The sequence below is a fragment of the Microcaecilia unicolor genome, chromosome 1, assembly GCF_901765095.1.
Source record: "Microcaecilia unicolor chromosome 1, aMicUni1.1, whole genome shotgun sequence".
NCBI classification, from domain to species: Eukaryota; Metazoa; Chordata; class Amphibia; order Gymnophiona; family Siphonopidae; genus Microcaecilia; species Microcaecilia unicolor.
Genome location: NC_044031.1, coordinates 735,472,107 through 735,487,113, shown reverse-complemented (window position 1 = coordinate 735,487,113; position 15,007 = coordinate 735,472,107). Strand labels below are relative to the sequence as shown.

General features: G+C 43.4%; 1 protein-coding gene across 2 annotated transcripts in view; it reads right to left on the bottom strand.

Moving 5' to 3' along the window:
- Nucleotides 1-14,673, bottom strand: part of LOC115459871 (aminopeptidase Ey-like) — a 188,222-nt gene extending 173,549 nt beyond the window's left edge. The window contains exon 1 of one of the 2 annotated variants that reach the window (XM_030189679.1): nt 14,620-14,673. The gene's annotated coding sequence lies outside the window, so the exon portion shown is untranslated. Of the gene's footprint in view, nt 1-14,325; nt 14,589-14,619 lie in introns of those variants that run through there. The other variant, XM_030189678.1, reaches the window with a different exon arrangement.
- Between the last annotated feature and the right edge of the window lie 334 nt (nt 14,674-15,007).

The window sequence follows — 15,007 nt, the reverse complement described above, 5'->3', positions numbered from 1 at the left end:
ACGGCTTTTACAGGAGCGATTTTTCGCGCTGTGGCGAACATTTTGATGTATTGAGCTTCCATTTTTTTATTTCTTTCTCTCTCTTTATATAGACATTTGACCTGCATGACTTATACACTGCAGAATCAAATTTTGACCCCTGAGGCAGGTGTTATTTGATGCCGAAACACGGCCCGTGTCGGGTCACCTGTCAATAAAGTACTCCTGTTGTCCTAGTCTTGAAGGCCCAGTGTTGCTTTTTTTTGTTTGTATACTTTGTTTGTATGCTGTATTGGCCTCTCTATTTGTTTTGTTTTTTCCAGAAAAAGAAGGACACATTGATCCAGTCCGGGTTTTGCTTCCATTGAAAGCAACAGAAGTAAAATCCAGACTGGCTCAATCTGTCCTACTACTACTACTACTACTACTATTTAGCATTTCTATAGCACTACAAGGCGTACGCAGCGCTGCACAAACATAGAAGAAAGACAGTCCTTGCTCAAAGAGCTTACAATCTAATAGACAAAAAAAATAAATAAAGTAAGCAAATCAAATCAATTATTGTGAACGGGAAGGAAGAGAGGGGGGTAGGTGGAGGCGAGTGGTTACAAGTGGTTACGAGTCAAAAGCAATGTTAAAGCGGTGGGCTTTCAGTCTAGATTTAAAGGTGGCCACGGATGGGGCAAGACGTAGGGGCTCAGGAAGTTTATTCCAGGCATAGGGTGCAGCGAGACAGAAGGCGCGAAGTCTGGAGTTGGCAGTAGTGGAGAAGGGAACAGATAAGAAGGATTTATCCATGGAGCGGAGTGCACGGGAAGGGGTATAGGGAAGGACGAGTGTGGAGAGATACTGGGGAGCAGCAGAGTGAGTACATTTATAGGTTAGTAGAAGAAGTTTGAACAGGATACGAAAACAGATAGGGAGCCAGTGAAGGGTCTTGAGGAGAGGGGTAGTATGAGTAAAGCGGCCCTGGTGGAAGACGAGACGGGCAGCAGAGTTTTGAACCGACTGGAGAGGGGAGAGGTGACTAAGTGGGAGGCCAGCAAGAAGCAGATTGCAGTAGTCTAAACGAGAGGTGATAAGGGTGTGATGAGGGTTTTGGTAGAGTGCTCGGAAAGAAGGGGCGGATTTTACGGATGTTGTAAAGAAAGAAACGACAGGTCTTGGCAATCTGCTGGATATGAGCAGAGAAGGAGAGAGAAGAGTCAAAGATGACCCCAAGGTTTCGAGCTGAGGAGACAGGGAGAATGAGAGAGCCATCAACAGAAATAGAAAACGGGGGGAGCGGGGAGGTGGGTTTGGGGGGGAAAATGAGAAGCTCGGTTTTGGTCATATTTAATTTCAGGTGGCGTTGAGACATCCAGACAGCAATGTCAGGCAAGCACGCTGAAACTTTGGTTTGGATGCAAGGTGAGATATCAGGGGTAGAAAGGTAGATTTGGGAGTCATCAGCATAGAGATGGTAGGAAAAGCCATGGGATGAGATTAATGAACCAAGGGAAGAAGTGTAGATAGAAAAGAGGGCTCCTTTTTCTGGAGCCCATACAGTAACCCTAACTATGCAGGTATAGGCCTGGGGGCATTCTGATCTAAGGGACTGCAGAAGTGGAGGGGTTGCTTCCACTTCATCCTAAAACCTCCCAAATAAGAAAAGCCGTTTACTTCTTTAGAAGTTATTTTAACTTCCATGTGCAGTCTGCAATTTTCCAAACCGCAGCTAGGTTAAAGGTCCACAGGGCTTCATGGCAGCTTTTAAAACAGCAACCACCCACACAGTTTCCTTTTGAAAATTAGCATCAGCAATGTCTGTAAATACGGAAGTGGACTTTGCTATTGCTTTATCTGTAAGCAAAGTCGGGGGTGGGGGGGGGGGGGGGAAGTATAATACAGGACTTGAAAGTTAAATCCATTCATTTCCAGGAAAGTCTTTTTTTTTTCTCTGCAGCTAAATCTAGCCTCCTTATGAAAATCGGTGGCCAATTTTAACCATGGGGATGGGTGGAGATGTAATTTTCCATCCCGGGTACTTGCTTGAGTTAGCATTGTTTACCTCTCCATGTCTAATGCTAGATACAAGGAGGCTTTTTTGGCTTTAAATATACTAAGGTTTTGGGATGGCGTAGTGGCAATGCTATGTACTGGTATACAGAGGACCTGGCTCTGTTTCCTAGATGTCCGCTTCCTAAGCTGGTTGAGGATGCTGTGGAAACATCGTTCACAGCCCCTGGGAAGAGTAACGTCCATCATATAACGGTGACACCTAGTGGCCAGATTGTTGAACCAGAATCACCTAGAGTTTCCATAGGAGCCTTCCTACATGGCATCCAGCTGAGGACTGTGGTTCAATGACTGGGCTAAAGAGTCAACTGGAGGATATGAAACAGAGGAAAAAAATCCACAGGTAGTTGTGAATGAAAGCTCGTGCTGCCTTGATCTAATTTGGAAGCCAAATGAGCAAGAGAAAACTGCCAGACAGAAAAGGAGTAAATATTCAGCTGGCTGTGATCAGTATTTTTTTGGCTGGTGGCATCATTATGCCCAGATAAACTCAATGCAGGGCCATGTGGCTGGCTATCCCTTACGCGGTTAAGTAGTGCAGAGCTGCCAAGTTACCCATTCCAGGAGGGAGACTTTTTGGCCGGTCCTGGTTGTAAACTTACATCCCAAAGCAGTGTGGGACTTGTAGTCCATGATTCTATCCATTGAAATCAGTACTGCAGGTACCATAATGCACCAGGATGAGGTTGGCAGAAATCCAGGACTGGCCAAACAGTCTCCCTCCTGGAATGGGTAACTTGGCAGCTCTGTTTTTTAAAGTGTCATATTCAGCACTTAAGCACCTAAGTGAAACCAGATAAAGATAGGAATTTTTTTACTTTTTTGTTACATTTGTACCCCACGCTTTCCCACTCATGGCAGGCTCAATGCGGCTTACATGGGGCAATGGAGGGTTAAGTGACTTGCCCAGAGTCACAAGGAGCTGCCTGTGCCTGAAGTGGGAATCAAACTCAGTTCCTCAGGACCAAAGTCCACCACCCTAACCACTAGGCCACTCCTCCACTGTTTTACGTGGTCCGATTTGTGCATTTAACTTAGGGGCCCTTTTACTAAAAGGTTGGCACGCAGCAATGGGCTTGCCGTGCACCAATCCAGAACTACTTCAGGAGCTCAGTGGCAGTTCCCACTCCCAGTGCACGCCATTTGTGCTATTACAAAAATATTTTCTATTTTTGTAGCACCGGTGTACAACGTGCGGCCCAGTTACCGCTGGGTTAGTGCAGGAGCCCTTACCGCCACCTCAATGGGTGGCAGTAAGTGCTTCCCCCCCCCCCCCCCACCGCTCCCGAAATGACCATTACTTTTAAAAAAAAAAAGAGACAGTCTTTTACCCACTGCGGTAAAAGTGGGCCTCACCGCGCGTCAAAAACGCACACTGATGCTAGCACAGGCCCCCTTTTACTGCAGCTCAGTAAAAGGACCCCATAGGCAGTTACATGTTGAATATTGGCACTTAATCGCATACGTGCTGACTCCGCCCCCAGACTGCCCACAAAATCGCTGGCTATGGCTTTCACAGTTAGTGCAGATATTCAGCGGCACTAACCGGTAAAGTGCCACTGCATATCAGCAGAGAGCCCTGCACGAGTATCTGCCTGGCGGGCTAAACTGCTTTGAATATGAGCCCCACATTCTCTTTAAGGTTTAGCTGTACTATTCATACATTCAAAAACATCCATCCTTTCCTTATATATATTCATTCTAGAATGTGCCAAAAGAAATATGGCTTTGAAGGAGAGCGGTGGGGTTGCACCTTTTGTAAGGACATCACCCATTTTCTTTCCAGATGTCCGTATGAACAACTGGGCAGTGCCCCGAGAGCCCAGGGCAGTGGGGAGCCCAGTACTTCCCTCCCATGTGCCCGACATCCCTCTCTGTACCTTTTCTAATTCCACTATATCTGAGATGCAGCTCCCTGTTCTACTGTACTGTTTAAACCCAATGTCACTGTGCTGTTTTCTTAGTGACCCAATGAAGAGAAGATAACACTCAACAGCTAGTCACTGATGTAATTAATTAGTCCAATAACAAGGTATCGCCTGCCTTGTGTTTGTTGACCCTTATTCCTGCATAGCCAATGCACTAACACAGAAACTGCAATTGTTTTACTGAAAAATAAACAAACGTGTACTTTAAGAAGAAAGAGCAGTGGAAGGAAGCCACGATTCCCTCCCGTGCTTCTGAGGTTGAATGTGCCCTGACCTGGTACTTCAGAAAAACAAACACTATGTGCTATTATTCCCTTGAAATAGAATTTAGTTGCTCACTAGCATGTGAGAAGGACAAGAAATATGTTTGAGGACTCCTCTGTTATAATGCTGATATATTTTGGCCACATGCTCGCTAAAGATCAATGATACAACACTGGCCAAAACAACAATGTAACACAGAAGGCTGAAACCTTTCAGCTGGTCTATTGTTTGCCACAATTCTGCCTGCAATAGCCATGGCAGTGAGTTTCACTGAAGTCAGCGGAGCCCCAGCAAGTTGCAGTGACAGCCCCTGGGAAATCCGCAGACCTCCAATGATCTGCAAGGGCCAGTGTTGTATTCCACACTCAGTCTATAAATGCAGGGATAAACTGGTGTGATCCAACTGTAAATATGTACTAGACAAAACAACACACCAGTCTAAATCGCCAATCACCTAGTGATATTATAGGAGAAACCCCCCCAGAACCTATCGGACCACATGTCCTAGGTATACAACATGCCAAAACTACTTCTTCATTGTAGCAATCCTGGAAGCGCCAAATATGGCGCCATTTTGTTTCTGAAGTGGGCGGGCAGAATAAAAATTAGAAAGCTCTATAATCACAATAAGCAGGTGAGCACAGAAGTCCCTGAGGAAGCCACTTTACAGTGAAACGGTGGCGCCGTTGGACATAAAGCTAAGTGCTACATTTTTTGCTTTAGCAGAGTATATATATTTTGCCCATATTTGGCGCTTCCAGGATTGCTACAATGAAGAAGTAGTTTTGGCATGTTGTATACCTAGGACATGTGGTCCGATAGGTTCTGGGGGGGTTTCTCCTATAATATCACTAGGTGATTGGCGATTTAGACTGGTGTGTTGTTTTGTCTAGTATAGATTTACAGTTGGATCACACCAGTTTATCCCTGCATTTATAGACTGAGTGTGGAATACAACACTGGCCCTTGCAGATCATTGGAGGTCTGCGGATTTCCCAGGGGCTGTCATTGCAACTTGCTGGGGCTCCACTGACTTCAGTTTATCAATAGAAATCAAACAAAATAAAACATGGAAAAGAAAATAAGATGATACCTTTTTTATTGGACATAACTTAATACATTTCTTGATTAGCTTTCGAAGGTTGCCCTTCTTCGTCAGATCGGAAATAAGCAAATGAGGTAGCAGATAGTATATATGAGAATATCAATGAAATGCATACCCCCACCCTCCCACTCTGTCAGACAGTCAAAGTAATGCTTTGATGTTTCTCTCACATATACTATCTGCTACCTCATTTGCTTATTTCCGATCTGACGAAGAAGGGCAACCTTCGAAAGCTAATCAAGAAATGTATTAAGTTATGTCCAATAAAAAAGGTATCATCTTATTTTCTTTTCCATGTTTTATTTTGTTTGATTTCTATTGATAACCTTAAGAGTGGACTAACGCGGCTACCACACTCCTCTCACTGACTTCAGTGAAACTCACTGCCATGGCTATTGCAGGCAGAATTGTGGCAAACAATAGACCAGTTGAAAGGTTTCAGCCTTCTGTGTTACATGGTAGTCTTTGACTACGGAGATTTTTTTCTATACTTTTGTCACTTTATAGTCACCCTTTCCATGTGACTAGCTCAGACCACACAAGGCAAGATAGTCTTTCATTTCGAGTTATAAGATTGAATGAATATAGAGCAGCTATTTTTTTACGTAGCAGATCCTACCTAGTGGACCAGTTTACCATTAAGACTCGGGGAAAATGCAAGAGATTAAACAGTTTTATTTTATTTATTTATTTATTTATGGTTCATTTGTATCCCACATTTTCCCACTCATGCAGGCACAATGTGGCTTACAGAAAATTAAGAAAATTTACAAGAAAGGAAATATTGCAAAGAAGACAAAGAATAGACAGAAGGAGCAGTAGCTAACAATGGGAAACCAAGCAGGGTGGGGATCATGAAGGGTGAGCTGGGGTGGGCCCAGGCCCACCCACTTTAGGTTCAGGCCCACCAAGTAGCAGCACACCTATAATGTGGCTGGCAGGGACCCCAAGCCACACTAGCCAAAAACTCCCAACAACTGTTTGCTGCCGGTGAAAATCTGCTATTTAAAAGGTTTGTGGGGGAGAGGGAATGTTTGAAAGACCATATGAGAGAGGGAGAAACCAAATCACTTGTAGGACAAGGTGGAGTTCTGCCCACCCACCTTGGGTCCAGGCCCACCCAAACTTGGGTGTCTGGCTACGCCCCTGCCTTTACAGTTTGGGAAGTGTAGATGGAGATATGACCGTGCTGCAGGCGTGGCAAGTTCAAAAGAGAACTGAAAATCTACCTCTTTATACAAGCATATGGATCAGATGATAACTGGATGAGTTAAGGTTGAGTAATGAGATTGAAGCTAAGATTTTATGTTGATTGTTTATATGTGATTATTCTCTAGTTAGTTGTAATGTTATGGTGGTGTGAAGAAATGTATTTTAATTTTATGCATGTACATTTTGTGAACCGCTGAGAACATTTGTATTGTGCGGTATATATCATTTTTAAATTAAATAAATAGATAAAGCAAATATTCTTGCAGGCTCAGAGCTAGAGGGATGTCACTTTTCAAACTAGCCCTCAGCACCATTTTTGTACCAGTACCATCAGCATCCTTCCTTCTCTCCTCAGAGCCATCACCTCCACAACATACATAAGCTTCATCTGCCCCTCTGGAAAAGACGCTGTGATTCAAACTGTGCCCCTGGAGTTTCCTTTTCTGTTGTTATATTCAGTAGATGATGGCAGATAAAGGCCTGTACTGTCCGTCCAGTCTGCTACTCATATGTGCTGCTTTATATGTATACCTGACCTTGAGTTATCCTTGCCATTTCTTGGGCATAGACCGTAGAAGTCTGGCCAGCACTAGCCCCGCCTCCCAACCACCGGTGCTGCCATCCAATCTCCGCTAACCTTCTGAGGATCCATTTCTTCTGAACAGGATTCCTTTATGTTTATCCCACACATTTTTAAATTCCGTTACAGTTTTCCTCTCCACCACCTCCCACGGGAGGGCATTCCAAGCATCCACCACTCTCTCCGTGAAAAAATACTTCCTGGCATTTTTCTTGAGTCTGCCCCCTTTCAACCTCATTTCTTGTCCTCTAGTTCTACCGCCTTCCCATCTCCGGAAAAGGTTTGTTTGTGGATTAATATCTTTCAAATATTTGAGTGTCTGAGTGGAGGAGTGGCCTAGTGGTTGGGGTGGTGGACTTTGGTCCTGTGGAACTGAGTTCGATTCCCACTTCAGGCACAGGCAGCTCCTTGTGACTCTGGGCAAGTCACTTAACCCTCCATTGCCCCATGTAAGCCGCATTGAGCCTGCCATGAGTGGGAAAGCGCAGGGTACAAATGTAACAAAAGTAAAATAGATACTATTGGAGATTCTACATGGAATGCTGCTATTCCACTAGCAATATTCCATGTAGAAGGCTGTGCAGGCTTCTGTTTCTGTGAGTCTGACGTCCTGCACGTATGTGCAGGACGTCAGACTCACAGAAGCAGAAGCCTGCGTGGCCACATTGGTGATCTGCAAGGGCCGACTTCTACATTCCATGTAGAATCTCAAATAGTAGCAACAGTGGAGGAGTGGCCTAGTGGTTAGGGTGGTGGACTTTGGTCCTGAGAAACTGAGTTCAATTCCCACTTCAGGCACAGGCAGCTCCTTGTGACTCTGGGCAAGTCACTTAACCCTCCATTGCCCAATGTAAGCTGCATTGAGCCTGCCATGAGTGGGAAAGCACAGGGTACAAATGTAACAAAAATAAATAAATCATATGACCCCTGTTTATCCTTACCTTCAGGGTGTACATGTTCAGGTCAGCAAGTCTCTCATACATTTTGTAACTCAAATCCCATACCATTTTTGTAGCTTTTCTTTGCACCTTCAGTTCTTTTTACATCCTTAGCAAGATACGTGTTTCTGTTTTTATCAACCTTTAATTCCACATACTAGGAATGTTTTCTTTACTGCACCACCTGCAGCCTTTTGTGCACATAAGTACATAAGTATTGCCATACTGGGAAAGACCAAAGGTCCATCAAGCCCAGCATCCTGTTTCCAACAGTGGCCAATCCAGGTCACAAATACCTGGCAAGATCCCAAAAAAGTACAAAACATTTTATACTGCATATCCCAGAAATAGTGGATTTTACCCAAGTCCATTTAATAACGGTCTATGGACTTTTCCTTTAGGAAGCCGTCCAAACCTTTTTTAAACTTCGCTAAGCTAACCGCCTTTACCACATTCTCTGGCAACAAATTCTAGAGTTTAATTACACGTTGAGTGAAGAAAAATTTCTCCGTTTCATTTTAAATTTACTACATTGTAGCTTCATCGCATGCCCCCTGGTCCTAGTATTTTTGGAAAGTGTGAACAGACGCTTCACATCTACCCGTTCAACTCCACTCATTATTTTATAGACCTCTATCATATCTCCCCTCAGCCGCCTTTTCTCCAAGCTGAAGCGCCCTAGCCACTTTAGCCTTTCCTCATAGGGAAGTCGTCCCATCCTCTTTACCATTTTCATTGCCCTTCTCTGTACCTTTTCTAATTCCACTATAGCTTTTTTGAGATGCAGCGACCAGAATTGAACACAATATTCGAGGTTCAGTTGCACCATGGAGCGGTACAAAGGCATTATAACATCCTCATTTTTGTTTTCCATTCCTTTCCTAATAATATCTAACATTCTATTGGTTTTTTTAGCCGCAGCAGTTGAGTGTTGAGTGATACAGGCTCTTCTTTGTCGGTATTTTGATTACTGCAATATGGTGTATCTGGGAGAGCCACGTTTCCCTTGGGCCACTTCAGTTAGCTCAAAATGTTGTGGCCCATTTAATTGATGGTTTACATTAGTCTGATCGTGTGGTTTCTTTATATTGGTTGCCAGTTTACTTTTTATGGGTACATTGTAAATGCCTATGCTTGATATTCAAGATTCTCCATGATATGGCCCCCCTCTAAACTGGAGTTCTTCTTGGAGAGATGTACCATTTTATGAATCTTGCCTTCATGTCAGCTTGAGTGTTTGATCTTATTCCAATGTGTGAGAGATTTGTTTGCTTTGCGGTCATGCTCAACTCCTTTCTGTGCAGGTCTTTGTATTCTGGAACGCACTTCCTCGTTCACTTCAGCAGATAACAAGATTACTTGCTTCTCATAACTCAGTGAAGGCGAATTTATTTACTCTGTCTTATCCTGAGTGATGGAGAGGAGTATTTTCAAAGCACTTAGACTTATTCGGAGGGGCATTTTCAAAATGATGTCTAAATCCGACTTTGGATGTTTTGCTAAAACCATCCAAAAATCAAGAAGTGAAAATGACCATTTCCTAGATGTTGTGCTTAGTACAGCTATCTTTTTGGACCATTTTCCAAAAAAAAAAAAAAAAAAGTCCAAGTGAAAAACACACAAAATCAAGCAATTAGGACATAGGAGGAGCCAGCTTTCCTAGTACTGGTCACACAGGCATCCCAGCAGAGCAGTGGGGCACTCCAGGGAGCACAGCAGTGGACTTCACATAAGAGGTCCAACGTACACATCTCACCATTACCCCACTTATATTGTATGGTGAGCCATTCAAAATCCCTCGAAAAATCTATTGTACCCAACTATACAACACTACAATAGCCCTTATGGCTGCAGGTGTAGGGTTACCATATGTCCGGATTTACCTGGACATGTCCTTTTTTGAGGACATGTCTGGGCAAACAGGCAGGTTTTGCCAATCTGTCTGTTTGTCCGGATTTCTGGACAAATGGGCAGGCTGGTGGAATAACCGCCTTTACTCACAGTTAACTACAGATCAGAGGTTGTGCCCCACTGGCAATGAGTCTCCCTGGTACTGAGATGAGCAGTAGGTCAGAGCTGGCAGAATGCTGTACAATGCCCTCTTTCAGCCACATTCAAGGGAAGAACTAAGTTGTCTAACGTGGCTAACACAGGAAAGGGAACTAAAACTGGCTTACATAAATGGCCACTACCGCATGGACTACAACAGGAAACACAACAGGGCACACTCTGACCCAGTAGGCAGGGGGAAAAGCACCATGGGAGAAGAGCCTACCAACTACCAACATCGGGAGACTGTAACACAAGCTAATGAAATCACGGAGCCCAATACCCTACACCCACCACAATGCAATGCTGATGTGACCCTGTACTGCACCCGAGAGCCACATCTGACCCAGGGAAAGGCTGTGACAGGATCGAATGCATTCTGTTGTCATGGAGGTGGGTACGGCATTTGAGGCTGGCATAGAGGCTGGAAAAAAAGTTTGTAAAGTGGGGTTTTTTTTGGTGGGAGGGGGTTAGTGACCACTGGGGGAGTCCGGGGAGGTCATCCCCGATTCCCTCCAGTGGTCATCTGGGCAGTTGGAGCACTTTTTGGGACTTGTTCGTGAAAAAAAATGGTCCAAAAAAAAGTGACCCAAAATCACAGTAAAAACGCCTTTTTTTCTCGATTATCAGCTAAAGACGCCCATCTCTCCTCAGCTGATAACCATGCCCCAGTTCCGCCTCCACCACGCCTCCGACACGCCCCCATCAACTTTATTCGTTTCCGCGACGGAGTGCAGTGGGAAACGCCCAAAATCGGCTTTCAATTATACCGATTTGGGCGCCTTTGCGAGACAAACGTCTATCTCCCGATTTAGGTCGCACTATAGGCGTTTTTCTCTTTCGAAAATAAGCTGGAATATCAACCAGCTCACCTTTATCCACATGTTTGTTCACCCTAACTTTGTTGCTTGATTTGCAATTGCAGCAGTTATTTCTTTGACTTTGCTACCAGAAAGCTTTACTCTTTCAAAATATCCACACATTGGAGTATCTGATTATACGACTCTTGAGGCAGGCGGTTGTCCACCGAAACACGACTCCATGTCAAGTCTTTTTCTGAACTCCTCGTCAATAAACACAGAGATTGCTACAATTTGTTGAGATGACTCTTCTCCTTCTGTTTGCATCACCATCGTCTAATCCTTACTTTGTGACTTTTGCTTACATTTTCGTAGGGTTTTTTTTTCCTGTTGTGGTTTTGTTTGTGACTTTCCTGATAGAGGCCAGCATAGAATTTAAATTACTGATTTTTTTCGTGTTTAAAATTTTGTACGGACTTGCACCAGAATATCTACTATATACTTTTATTTCTTTACACATTACGCTCAAGAATAGATGTTGTAAAGCAATAACAAGGAAAACAAATCTATAATAGGTAGAGGACTGAATCCTAGAATGCTCTACCTATACCTCCGAGGTCTGTTGATGGTTATTGTACCTTCAGACATCAATTGAAAACTTGACTGTTCTGAAAATATTTTTACGTGGACTATAATTTGTTACAGATATGGCTGTACTGTAAGTAGGATGTTGTTATTGTTTAATGATGATTGTCATTATCTTAATGATGTTTTTACTAGGGATGGGCATTCATTTGCTGCAATACGGGAAATGTTAATGACTATCATTATCAAATGAAAGTGAGCAGAAAAAAACAAAAATGAATGTTTCTTTAATCTTTCAAGAGAGTGTACACTATTTGCGAAGAGGATGCTCATTCAGGAAGAGTCGGCCCTCTTTAGATATAGACCCCTGGATTCTATATAGTGTGACTAAATTTGCATTTGCAAATACAGTCATATTCTGTATTAGCGCACACAACTTAATTAGTTAACAAGCCAATCAGCGCTGATAATTGCCAATTAACAAGCAATTATTGATACTAATTGTCATTAATTCGATTTTATGCATATAACAGTCTAAGCTTATTCGATAATGTGAAGCATGTAAATTGTAAGTCGCATAGTTGAAAAGGGGTCATGGTCATGGGTGTGGAATGGGCAGGTCGTGGTTGTTTCTAAAATCTATGCACATTGTTATAGAATACACCCGGTCTGAGCCTAATTCAGGCATCAGGATTTACACCAAGTTTTACTTGGCGTAACTGCCTGCGACTAAATTTAGTCACACCAACTGGCACTCAGTATATTCTATAAACTGCATGGAAATTTAGGCTTATTCTGTAAAATACACCTAGATTAAGGCAAACTTTATAGAATACGCTTTGCTGATTTTGTAGGCATTATATATTATTATTATTATTATTACATTTGTACCCCGCACTTTCCCACACAATGCAGGCTCAATGCGGCTTACATAGTAATTTGAAATACAAATCCACATGGTGTATGCTTCTGGACGGCTGACTATTCTAAGACACGTTTTCCTGTACTAAATCCACCAGATTCTCTATCAGGCACATAACATTAGGTGCTTTTCAGCAAGGAAAAGCGTTCTAATAGATGAAAGAATCTAATCAAGAAAGGGAAATTCTAGAAATGGCATCCAAAGTTAAGCACCAGGAAGATCCGCTCTAAACTAGTATTCTGCCAAGGACACTCTGCACACTGAACCCATAGTGGTTAGTGCAGTGGACTTTGATCCTGGGGAACTGATTCCCACTGCAGCTCCTTGTGACTCTGGGCAAGTCACTTAACCCTCCATTGCCCCTGGTACAAAATAAGTATCTGTATATATGTAAACCACTTTGAATGTAGTTGCAAAATACCACAGGAAGGTGGTATATCAAGTCCCATTTCCCTTTCCCTATTTGAGATTCTAAATGGATTGTTGAGATTCTGTTGCTACTATTGGAGATTCTACATGGAACGTTGCTACTATTTGAGATTCTACATGGAATGTTGCCATTCCACTAGCAACATTCCATGTAGAAGCCTGCCCTTGCAGATCAGCAACGCGGCCGCGCAGGCTTCTGTTTCTGTGAGTCTGACGTCCTGCACCTACGTGCAGGACGTCAGACTCACAGAAACAGAAGCCTGCGCGGCTGCGTTGCTGATCTGCAAGGGCAGGCTTCTACGTGGAATGTTGCTAGTGGGATAGTAGCCTAGTGGTTACTGCAGTGGACTTTGATCCTGGGGAACTGAGTTCAATTCCCACTGCAGCTCCTTGTGACTCTGGGCAAGTCGCCTAACCCTCCATTGCCCCTGGTACAAAATAAGTACCTGAATATATGTCAACTGATTTGAATGTAGTTGATATACCGCCTTTCTGAGGTTTTTGCAAGTCCCATTTCCCTTTCCCTTCCCTTTATAGAATACTAGCTTGGCACAGATGTCACGTCTAACTGTGGGCACAGCACTTATGCCTGCTGAAACCTGCTGTAAATGCTGGCACGCAACTAATGGCAGTTGGGCACATAAATGACCCTATTTTATAATGTGCCTAATTTCTGGGAATGCCCCTGACCTGCCCATGGCCCCTTTTGAGTTGTCTGCTACGGCCCATTTGTGACGCTCTTCCAAACGTAAAACATAGCTGCTCCCTAAATTGAAGAGGAAATATTCACAGATATACACAATGACTTTGAAATCTATAACTGACACAGGGTGAGCAGAACTGTCTGCTATGGCGTAGTACGCAGAAGCACTATTTCTCTCTTAACGATTCCCTGCTTTAATCACCCATCAACCATTGTAGTCATTTTGCCCTCTGCCAATAGCACTCCCACTGTTTCCTGCTAATGTACGTTCTGGAAAGTTTCGGTGATCAGAGCCAAACCTGCCCAAGACAATCTTCTTAGTACGATATCGCTCTATTAAAGACTAATTTTACCTGGCAGCAGAGGTAAAGTGCTTTTCAGACCAAAGCATACAAAAGAAATGTATTTTCTGTCAGGCTTATTACTTTCATAACCTTTTGTTACTCGCATGAACCTTCGTTGCTTGTGACACTATATTCAAGCTACTTCAGAACCAGAAAATATGACTCAAGCACACGCACTCTCCTGTGCCCAGGGAAGCTCACACACTGTAACCACAAAGAGCTAATGCATATTGATAAACTCTTTCATGCCTCCACTTCATTGCTCTGAAAGAGGGAAACCTGTTTATGGCATTAGAAGCATAAGCCCTAGATGCAGATGGCTTCTCCTTGCTCAGATGAACAGAGAGACAGAAGCTCTTGTGTTCTCCCCCCACCCCCCAAGCAGAGAATCTAAAACGAAGTGGGGGGGGGGGGGGGGGTTTCACTCACCTTTTGTTTTCTCATCTCACAGATTTCAGCATTGCTTAAACTTGAAGCCCATCTGGATCCTGAGTAAAAGCAAGCAAGTTTTCTATTTTCTGCTTTAAAGTTTCTTTATCTACAGGAATAGCCCCTGGCATTCATAAAATCCCAAGTAATGGATGTGAGTGGCTGTGGTTCTTATACTTGTAATTACTCATAATTTCCCTCAGCCTCCACACATACACACATGCATGTGCGTGCGCACACACACACACACACACACATACATACAGACAGACATATGCAGTACAGTTATATCACCTCCAAATTAGCTGTACATTGGCTTTCTCTCCCTCTCTCTCTCTCCCTCTGTCTCTTTCTCTGTCCAAATTAGAAACAGAGAAGGAAGCTTTTCTAAGAATTTACAGGCAAGTAACCTGACCTACGGTTTCAACAGTGTTCTCGCCCAGCCTTAACCTCTTCAGTGCTAGCAACGGTACAGCCATAAGCAATTCTGATTTAGCACCTCTGAAGTGAATTGTAGGGGTCTTCTCGTGCCACAGTTGTCAATACCTAAGTTTAAACCTTACAAGAACATGTATATGGCTTATTAAAGGATCTCGGTTTTTGTAATCTGAAAGGAAGGTGGACCGTGTTCAAAAAATACAGCCGGTTAACTAAGAAATTAGCCAGCTAGTCCAGAGGATAT